This window comes from Saccopteryx leptura, chromosome 2 (genome assembly GCF_036850995.1).
Source record: "Saccopteryx leptura isolate mSacLep1 chromosome 2, mSacLep1_pri_phased_curated, whole genome shotgun sequence".
In the NCBI taxonomy this organism is placed as follows: Eukaryota; Metazoa; Chordata; class Mammalia; order Chiroptera; family Emballonuridae; genus Saccopteryx; species Saccopteryx leptura.
Window position 1 is genome coordinate 360,630,543 of NC_089504.1, and position 10,866 is coordinate 360,641,408.

At 54.4% G+C, this 10,866-nt stretch overlaps 1 non-coding gene across 1 annotated transcript; it reads right to left on the minus strand.

Moving 5' to 3' along the window:
• Positions 1-7,998: 7,998 nt before the first annotated feature.
• On the minus strand, positions 7,999-8,074 carry TRNAS-AGA (transfer RNA serine (anticodon AGA)). The gene has a single exon. It is a non-coding gene; the product is annotated as a tRNA-Ser (tRNA).
• Positions 8,075-10,866: the final 2,792 nt, after the last annotated feature.

Consider the following 10,866-nt stretch of genomic DNA (forward strand, 5'->3'; position numbering starts at 1 on the left):
TCTGCACTCATTTGACGGACCAGGACCACTTCCTCCATAAGTGACCCTGCGCTGCCCTCTGGTGGTGAGTTCCATCAAATGGATTCTCTCCGGAGAATCTTTGACAGTTTAGCAGATGCCCTCCACATTGAGCTTTGGGACTAATTTTCTGACCTACATTAACCCAATACAGGGTGGTGTGAGCATGATAATCAGGAACAGTTATGTACTGTATGCTTCAGTCTGGTTCCACCAATAGCCTGAGCCAAATTCTGTTAGCATTTAAGAACTACCACTTAGGCCTGACTGGTGGTAGCGCAGTGGTTAGTGTACACCTGGGATGCTGAGGTCCCAGGTTCAAAACCCTGAAGTCTCTGGTTTGAGTGCAAGCTCACCAGCTTGAGCATGGGGTCTTGGGCTTGAGCGTGGGATCATCAACATGACCCCATGGTCACTGGCTTCAACCCAAAGTCGCTGGCTTGAGCCCAAGGTCGCTGGCTTGAGCAAGGGGTTCACTCGCTCTGCTGGAGTCCCCAGGTCAAGGCACATATGAGAAAGCAATCAATGAACAACTAAGGTGCCGCAACTATGAGTTGATGCTTCTCATTTTTTTCCTTTCTTCTCCTTTCCTCTCTCTTTCTCTCGCATTCCCTATCACAAAACAAACAAAACTACCACTTAGTAAACACGCATTGTGATTGGTCCTACGTCTTACAGATGAGGAAACAGGATCAAAGAGGCAGTGTCGCTCTTGCTGCGAGAATATGGCGTTCAGTTCTGGGGGGGCCCACCGCGCCCCACCCCCTCAGCCCAGAGAGTGGAAACGAGAGGGCAAGGAAGGGGCAGGAGCACCTCGGTTTTATGTTTGACAAACAGTTTAGTAATGAATATAGATTACGTTTCTCCATGTTGTACAATGTAGACTAAACTCTGAGTGTGTCACGTGATGAAGGGACATGACCAGTCACGTATGTCCCGAAGAAGAGAGGAACTTTATCCGCGGGAGGCGCAAGGGTTCATGGGACCGTGGTGGCCGCGCTAAGCCCGCGGGAGAGCCAGCGGAGTAGGGTCATCGGTGCGTCTGCAGCGCGCAGGCCCGGAGCCGAGGGACCAGAGCCCTCACGGCAGATCTCGGCGGGCTGCCTGTCCAAGCATGAGACTAGCCAGCCAGGAGCGGCTGCCCCTCGGGTGAAAAGGGTGGCCTGCGGAGGTGGGGCATCTCCGGAAGGGCTCTGGACGGAGGTCCCTGCCCAGCTCACACAGGAGAATCCTTTGTGGGGAGAAGACAGGTTCTAAAGCCTTGAGGTTTCCTAGGTCCACGTGCCCGTCCAGCCTGAGCCTGCCTGCGGGCAGCGGCACCTGCTCCAGCCTGGCCGTAGCGGGTGGCAGGTGGCAGTCTTGCTCGGTGCGAGCCCAGTCCTGTTTGGTTGCCTGGCGTTCCCGTTTGGGGCTGGGCATCCTTTCACTTGAGGGGTTTACCAACTTCCGATGGGGGGGCAGTGGGACCATCTCAGCAGAGATTCTGCTTTCCTGGGTCCTGCGTGAGGCCTGGGCCTTGGGAACTTTAGGGGCTCCAGGCGGTTCCTAAGGGGGTGACTGTCTGAGTCAGAGCTTTGTCCTGCGGCATCTGTTGGCTCAACGGGCAGCTTGTTTCTCTTTCTTCTCTCTCACCGTAGCCTGCAGGGGGTCCCGGGCCCAAGGGAAAAAACTAGGAGCCTCAAAGGAGATGCCAGCAGGAGCTGTAAAGAATACTAGCTCATCAAAGAAAAGAAAAGAGAAAGGGTTCTCCCAAAGCCAGAGGGAGGGAGGACTTGGAGCCAGTCAGCGCACAGGGCGGAGTGAGAGGCCCCTGGTTCCCTGGGGACAAAGACTGGAGTGGTGCAGAGGGCCAGGGAATTCTCCAGAAGGCAGGGTGATATACTGGGCTGGGGCAGGAGACCGTTCTTCTCCAGTAGCAGGGGCATCGCTTGTGGCCAGGCAGGGGCGGTTCTGGGATTCAGGAGTCTTTGGGGACCGGGGATGTGGGCTGGTCGAAGTGGGTGTGCGGGGACGTGAGGTGCCTCCTGAGGCAGAGCTGTCCTGGGAGGCACGGGGCTCCCACTGGTGACAGTGAGCTGCCCCAGCCCACAGCCGCCACCCCGGGCTCAGCCCTGCCCCAGGTCAGGATCTCACAGACAGAAGGCACCGCCCCCAATGGGCAGAAACAGCTATTTCCACGAGACTTCAAGACAGGGGGCCACAACCCACGTTGCTCCGGCCCAGGCCGGGGCTGGGGTCAGGCAAGTGATCGTAATGTTTAAGGGGACATAACAAAACAAAACAAAAAACCTGGTGATTAATAACATTTCAATGTAATTTTTTTTTTTCAATCAAAATGAATGTGAAAGAATCCATGGTGAACATTTTCTATTAAGACGGGAGGGTATCAGTGGGTATTCCCTCTGCTTGAGCTCCAGCATGGCATGTCACTGTCTGGACTTCTCTGCCAAGGGTAGGCAGAGGGCAGAGGGGACGTCCTCGCCCGCTTACACCGCCCCTTCTCCAGAGCCACCCTCAGCCGTGGCCCCTGGAGAACTTCATGACTTGAGTCCTGTCTGGGGACTGCAGCGGCTGGCAAAGCCGTGGTGCCACCTAGTGGGGACTCCGGGCGCCAGGGAGTGAAGGTGATGCCAGCAGAGTGGCCGGGTGCCCAGAGGCTGCCCAGGAGAGAGGAGTTGTCCAGGAGAGAGGAGGTGTCCGTGCCGCAGGAGACGCCCCCGGGGCGTGGTTGAGGTCGGGCAGCCAGGGGCTGGGGAGCACATGGGCCCGGAGGTGGGACGTGTGACCAATCGTTCCTGAAAGCTGGGCACCCCCAGCAGCAGGAGATGCCCACTACAGTGTTAGCCCTGCCGTGAGCAGGTGGGGTGACCTTGAAACGGTCACTTGTCCTCTACGTCCTCCTCCGGGACATACGGGGTTGGGGTATCTCCGTGGCTCCCCTCTTCTTCAGCGTTCTGTGACCAAGCCTCTCGTTCCAGGGACCAGTGAGAAAACCGGCTCTGGGGAGGACCAGCGTGCTCCCGGCAGGAGCTCCAGGGGGCTCCCCCGGCAGCAGTGGGGAGCAGTGTCGCCCCACCACCAAGGCATACCCACGTGTGTAGGGAGGGGCGGGGGCGGCACCCAGCCGCAGGGATGTGCCTCACTCCGGAAACCTTTCCGATATCTGTGTCAGACTACTCAGCGCCTAACTAGTTATCCTGGTAATGAATTCATAGACCCTCAGGCCCTCGGGTTGGTGAGTAGGAGTTTGTGAGTGCCCGAGGAGATGACGAAGAAGAATCATAGATTCATAGAATCTTTTTTAAAGGCTCTTAGCTTGAAAGATTCTGAGGACTCGTCCAAGGCAGTCATTCTCAAGGTGGATTCCCCGGACCAGGAGCGACGGCGTCACGTGTGGACTTGCTTAAAATGCTAAGTCTCGGGTTTTACCCCAAACCTGAAAATCAGAAAATGGGGGATTTGGACCCGCTGATATGAGCTTTAATTGAACCTTTCTGAGGACTCGGGGGCATGTGCTGATTGAGAGCTACACTTCTCAATCTCTAGGGTGCCTACTAGTCCCCGGGGGACCTACGAGAGCACAGACCCGATTCAGTGCCCGATGGTGGGGGGGGGGGGTAGGAGAGTCTGAGGGGTGTTAGGTCCCGGCAGGAGGTGGCCAGTGGGAGGAGCAAAGGACAGCCGTGTTTGTGGGCATGTGGATGTCGGATAGGGTGTCGGTCAGAGGCATGTGGGCTCAACAGAGAGGGCGAGGGGCCATGGTGGTGTCTGGGCAGAGTGAGGGCCAGTGTGGAGTTCTAACCGGGAAGACTGGCGAGGGCCACGCTGTACCAACTAATCTGGATGGGCTTGGCTCTGACCTCAGTTGCTTTAACCTGACACCCTCTTCCTGCCGAATGGCCTGTGACCCACGTAGATCACCACACCTTCCTGTCCCCAGCCTTAAAGTCCAAAAGGGGGTTCAGTGAGACCACAGAAGGTGGGAAGGGACCATTGAAAACTGCTTCTTCCTTTTGTCTTTAGAGTGATGATTACCGTTCGCACCATCTTTTTTTTTTTAATCTCAGGAGCTCAAGATGATTTAAAACAGGGGTCCCCAAACTTTTTACACAGGGGGCCAGTTCACTGTCCCTCAGATCGTTGGAGGGCCGGACTATAAAAAAAACTATGAACAAATCCCTATGCACACTGCACATATCTTATTCTAAAGTAAAAACACAAAACGGGAACAAATACAATATTTAAAATAAAGAACAAGTAAATTTAAATCAACAAACTGGCCAGTATTTCAATGGGAACTATGCTCCTCTCACTGACCACCAATGAAAGAGGTGCCCCTTCTGGAAGTGTGGCGGGGGCCGGATAAATGGCCTCAGGGGGCCACATGCGGCCCGCGGGCTGTAGTTTGGGGACCCCTGATTTAAAATATAGAACTGCTATAAATGTTTCCTTACAGAGATAGTTTGGGCCACAAGAAAAAAAAAGGAGGGGCCTGCATGCATCTTCAATCCCATATTCCAGACAGTGAAGCAAAAGCAGCAGTTTATTCGGGGTTAAAGGCAAGACAGAGCTGAACAGAAGGGGGAGGCGTGAGAACCCGGGTCAAACGAGCAGCCTCTGTGAGCCAGCCTCGCAGAAATGTCCCTGGGGGCGGAGTCAGGGACTCAAAGCTCAGCCTCGGGAGCCGTCTGGGGTTCCAAAGTTTGGGGGTCCCTGCTGATTGGTGAAAGGACTGACTCCAGGCTAAGGGACAGCCCAGCTGGACTGCCCTCTGAACCCTTCCTAACGGGATAGAAGGAAGGGGCAGAGACAGGGGGTGGGAGACACTGGTTTAAGCTGCCCTCTGATGGCAGTAGGACCCACTGAGGTCGCCGCTGAAGTGTGGATCTCCCCAAAGGGAGCGGCTCTTCTCGGGCCTTTCTGAAAAGGTGGGAAGGAGTCTCCTGGGGTTGTGCCCTCGCTGTGGGAGGGTGACTGTGGTCACATCCAGTTTAATCAGTGTGTGTGTGTGTGCGTGCGGATCACGGCTTACACTGCAGGGAAGGCCCTGTTGTGGCCTGGGTCTACTGTGGGGCTGAAAGCAAGTCACTTCAAAAGGTAAAACCCTGCATCCTTTGAATTCACTTTCCAGCAGAGACCGTCTGTGTGGGACTCCGGCCGTAGTGGCCTCAGGATGGCCATGGGGTGAAACCGGATGCTGGGCATTAGACGAGGGCCGAAGCAGTGTGACCACAAGCAGGCGGGCTCCAGGGGGCAGCTGTGGGCGCCCCTGCCCCTGCGCTGCTGGCCCAGGGTGCCAGGCCTCGTGGTGGGGCTGGGGGAAGGGCGGCGTCTCCACCTCCCAGGCCTTCCTCTGCTCAGCAAGCTGCTCGCAGGCAGAGCAGGATGCCAATGGTGGGTGGAACATACACCCTCCCCTCTCGGACCCAGGGAGGGGCTCAAACCCAAACCCACCCCATTCCCCCAGCCCACAGCCTGTGAGGTGGAGATGAGACGGGCCAGGTGACCACAGTGGCTGCAGAGAAGGAGGAGGTTTTGTTTCTGGCTGAGGACCGTTACTTGAAGGCTGGCTTTGCCCCTAAGAATGGTGCCTGGACCCAGAGGCAGATTAAGGTCGGTGAGGCCCTGGGCGCAGAAGAAAATATTGGGCCCTTTAAAAAAGAGAGAGAAAATAAAAATATATGTTAACCATAGTTTTAAATAAATAAAAAATATGATGTACTATTCATATTAAAATTGCACATAGGAAACCAAACTTGGTGTCATTAGAAAAAAGTGTCACGTTGGGGTTTTGCGGGGCCCTTCGGAAGTCAGGGCCCAGGGCGTGGCCCGGTGCGCCCGCCCTTACGTCTGCCTCTGCCTGGATGGCCGCCTACTGAGCACCACGTCTTAGGCCTGTTCTCGGGGGTCCGCACCTGTGGCCCACAGGACACAGACCCCAGGCCCAGAGATGGAACAGATGCCTCGATGCTAATCTCGCCCAGGACTGAGGACGAACCACGCTGGGAATGTCTGTCCCTCCAGCCACCCACCTGCTGTCCCCCCACCCCAGTCTTGGGGCCCCGAGACAAGTGTTGGTTCTCTGTCCCTTCTCCTGGTCTAGCTTCTTGGGGACTTCTGAGTCGCCTGTTCCCCGTTGCTGGGCGCGTAGCAGGCAGTTGGAAAGTGGCAGGTGAGTGAGTTACGTGTAAAAGGACCCCAGCTCAGGACTCCCGGGGTACAGAGCCTGGGGAGCTGGGCCGCGAGCAGACCAGTCCTGTCCTGTCTCCACAGCGGCACCTGGCCCCAGGGCCCTTCTCTCTGACACCCAACTCCCTCCAGGCTCATCAGCCTGCTCAGACTGCAAACAGCTATGCCCACACCCTTGTTTCAGAAAGCCAAGAAGATCAAGTTTGTGGTCAGAATCACTCACAAGTTTGCAAAGAGCCGCCTCTGTGTTGTTAGGGTCTCTTTATTGCTGACACGCAGAGGCAGAAAGTCAGGGCAGAAAAAACTTCCATCCCTCGTGTTACTTTTCCTACTCAGAATTCAGTTCCAGGTGTGCACTGAACACCAGCTGTGTACACAGACAGCACCTGGCTCATTGCTAACGGAACTGACTCCTTTGGTCTCGGACCATGAAAGCATGTCGCCCTGTTGCCTTCCTCAACTTCCCAGTAACTCTGATTTGCTTCCCATCCTTCTTGTTTGAGCTCCTAGATTTTCTTCACCGTCCTTGAGTGTCAAGGTTCTGTCTCATTGATTCTCGTGTTCCTGGGTCACAGGGTTACGCTGGTGACAACAGACCTTTTCTTTATCTAAGCTGCCCCTGCCCTCAGCATGCTGCTGTCAGGATTCTTGACAAAGGTGGCCAAAGGTGTCTGTCACCTGCTCCCGCCTCCCCGAGGCTCCTGAATGGGGGGCGCATCTCATCAGAGAACATGAAGCAGGCCCACCCAACGCCAGGCGCGGGGGGCTTCCTGCTCACTGCACGGGAAGCCTGAAGCATCTCAGCTAGAAACAATCCGTGCATCCTGGGCCCCAGCTCCCGACGGACGGTGCCTCCGGACCTTCTCAGCGTTGCCCGGGGACCTGGACGGCAGCCTCAGAACTCTCCCTGGGCTGTTTTTAGCAGAGGGATGGTTGGCAGGGGTGGAGGCAGACCTCCTTGTTCCGGGCGGCTGCCTCAGCCCGCATTCCCCGGAGCTCTGCGTTATTAAAGTGCTCAGCTGTCGCGGCTGTGTGGGTGTGGAGAAGGGAAAGGCTGCCCTCACCAGCTGGGGTGGGGGGCAGCCTGCAAACCGCAAGTGCGCCCCCCCATGAGGCCATGTTACTCTTCTTAGAAGCCGCGTCCCTCACATGTCCTTAAGAAGGGGGCCACCTGCCAATCGTAAATCAAGATCTCATCTGTTCCAAATAAGGAAGGAGCCTACCATCCTAGCTGGTCTCCCTTTTATGGCTGACAGCCATAAAATATATATATAATATATATATAATCCTGTGCTTGAGTGTTCTTTCCTGTGTAATTAAAATTTTATTAAAAATAATAAAAAATAGAAATCTGGTGCTTAAAAACTTGAGGCATAGGACAGAATTCAGAAAGTCAGAGGTTTCTGGATATTTTAAAACTTACAGTAGGAAAATTAAAATAATAATGAAGGAGAAAAGTGAATCTATTTATTTATTTATTTATTTATTTGCATTTTTATGAAGCTGGAAACAGGGAGAGACAGTCAGACTCCCACGTGCGCCTGACTGGGATCCACCCGGCACGCCCACCATGGGGCCACGCTCTGCCCACCAGGGGGGATGCTCTGCCCATCCTGGGCGTCGCCATGTTGCGACCAGAGCCACTCTAGCGCCTGAGGCAGAGGCCACAGAGCCATCCCCAGCGCCCGGGCCATCTTTGCTCCAATGGAGCCTTGGCTGCGGGAGGGGAAGAGAGAGACAGAGAGGAAGGAGGGGGTGGGGTGGAGAAGCAAATGGGCACCTTCTCCTGTGTGCCCTGGCCGGGAATCGAACCCGAGTCCTCCGCACTCTAGGCCGACGCTCTACCGCTGAGCCAACCGGCCAGGGCAAAAAGTGAATCTATTTAGAAAACAGATTCACTTTAAATCAGTGGCCCTGATTTAAAGTGGCCCTTCCTTTGGAGAGAGTGGGAAAAGAAGTCAGCTGGAAGAGAGAGGACCTTGCACTCCTTCGGCCATCCTATCTGGGGGGGCTCATGTGCCGAAGAACCAGTAGATATCACAGATGAGCTGAAGACCATCCAAGTTCCTGCCGAAGGACCAGACGGCCCGCTGAGGGGACAGCCTGTGAGGACGGGGCGGGCTGAGCCCGTGGGCAAGAGAAAGGGTCTAGTGAGGTGCCCGGAGGAAGGGAAAATAGTCTCCAGGCAGAAAGGGGCGGGGGGGGGGGGGTGGGTGCCCGGTTGTAACAGCCTTGCCCGCGCTCCACCTGCTCAAGGTATGTCTCACGTGTCTCGCCAGCTGCCCGGGGCGGCGGCGCTTTGTGGTGGGAAGGAGCCGAGGGGTCTAGAGAGAAGCAAGTTATTCTGGGCTTCGGTTTCTCCTTCCTCCGCAAGGCAGGGCTGACAGACCCGTCCCCTCCGGTCATGGCGCGACCTGGGGCCGTGCGTCCCGGGAACCCGCGGCGAGAGCTCAGCAGATAGTGGCTGAGGTCACCCTCCTGGTCTCCACGCCAGGACCAGGCCACCCCTGCGGCTGGGCTGGGCTGGGCTGGGCGGGCGCACGGGTCCTCGTGTGGAGTGAGACGCCTGCTTTCATCTTCCTCTCCTCGGTGACCCGGCTGATGTTTTCCACCGTCACAGGCACCCTTCGCTTTGTGGGATAAATGAACACTGGCAAAGGTGCTCATAATATGAATGCTTCGAAAATGAGTTTTTCCTTTGATAGCCTTCATAGAATCAGAGCCTGAGATGAACAGGGATAAGCTTCCCAAACCCAGCTCCTCCCCGCCCCTCTGTGGGCGGTGGCATGCCTCGCCGGCGCATGCGCCCAGCAGCTCCTGCAACCTCAGCGGTTCTCACGCCGGTGGCCCCTTGTTGCCTAAAGCGCATCAGGGGCCTCTTTCATCGATCCTTTCTGTCTGAAATTCTATTACACAAGTTCACGTCAAAGATGCCACCCTTCCTTCTTCCCTTCCTTTCTCCTTTTGTTTTCTCCCTTTCTTCTCTGTATTTCTGTGTGTATTTTTAAAATAATGACTATTTGAGAAAACATAATTGCAATATCACCTCCCCCATATCGTTGTGAAATATTCAGTCGATTTTCAAACTTCACCAACTGGGTTAGGAGGATGTGTGCACGTGCGTGTGTGTCCTAACAAAGTCCATGCGGTGCAATTGGTGGGTAGTTTTCATTTAAAAATCTATTTTAATCTATAATCTATAGTCACCTCCCTTCTATTTCTTTGATATCCTTTTCTTGCAATTTATTTACTGAAAAACTAAGTGGTATGTTCAGTTGAGCTCTCCATATCGTGGAGTTTGTTAGTTGTGTCCTAGTCCTGCATTTCCTATAAGCTGGTGGTCCCATGTGGGGGCCTGCTCAGATCCAGGTTAGGTTGCTGGGCAGGAGTCCTCCCGTGGCAGTGGGAAGCACTTCTCCCACGAGGCGTGTCGTGTCTGGTTGTCTGTATTTTTTGTGAGACTAGTAGTCACAATTTGCTGTGGACTCACGACTCACATAACAGTAGTGATGGTCTAGTTCTTTCATTCCAATTTGAATACCAATTTGAATACTTCTGTAACAAGAAACTCCACTTGCTTTCTCTGTTACCCACTTTCCACGGAAGGCAACCCCAGGAAGTCCCGAGAGGCTCTGAAGGACTACCGCTCACGGCACCCAGCCCCATGCCCGGGTCAGACTTGTTCTCACTGCTGTGATGTCTGTGTGGGGACAGCCACCCCCAGAAGGACAAGCCACGTTTTGTCGCAGTGTTACCATGAGTATTGAAGGCAAGTAAAAAAAAAAAAAAACCAAACAAACAAACAAAAAACACAAAACAAAATGTGGTCTGTGAGACAGAATTATACGAAACCATGGATAGGCCAAATCTAACATTATTCATGGCTTCCTTTCTGTAAATGACCAATGTAGGAGGTGCTCAACTCGGTGTTGGGTGCCAGAGAGCCCCCCCCCCCGGGTCTGTAATTCTCACACAGTCAAACGGGTCCCCCCGTAATCTTCTAGAGTTAGACAAAGAAGGGAATTTACAGCTATTCCTGATAAGTTTAATGACGGCAGCAGACAAATGATGCTAGGTTAGAAGATGCTATTTCAAGAAGCAGATCAGCCAAAGAGTTATTCTGACTTCCTGCCACATTTTATCTGTTAGGGAAAGGACAGGGTTGCTCTGGGGAAGGGTAAGCCTTTCTGTTGTGTGGCTTTGTAATAACGCAGACCGAGCCGAGGACTCAGCGGCAGACTATTCGTTGATATCCTTCATCTGTGTGATTCTAAGAGTTAGCGCGGGGTTCGTGTGGAGTCTGCCCAGCAGCCGTCCCAGAGGCCCCCTGAGAGAACTGGGGGCGGTACCTTTGCCCCAATCCATTTCCCTCCTGTCCTGCTGCGAGATGCCTCCTGATGCAACCCCCCCACCCCCCGCCGAAGCCCTGGTGAACCTTGGAGTACTCTCCCTTTCTGATCTAATCTCAAATTTCAACCAAGAGCGGCCTCTTCCGGTCCCTGCAGATGCACAGCAGTTGAACCTATCAAGCCACCTGCTTCCTGAGATTTCAACATTAGGTATGAAAACCACCAAGCAATGAACTGCTTCCCGGCCTGGAGACAAGGAAGCAGATCCGAAACTGAGAACGAAGCAACGTTTATTGCCTGTGAGGAGCAT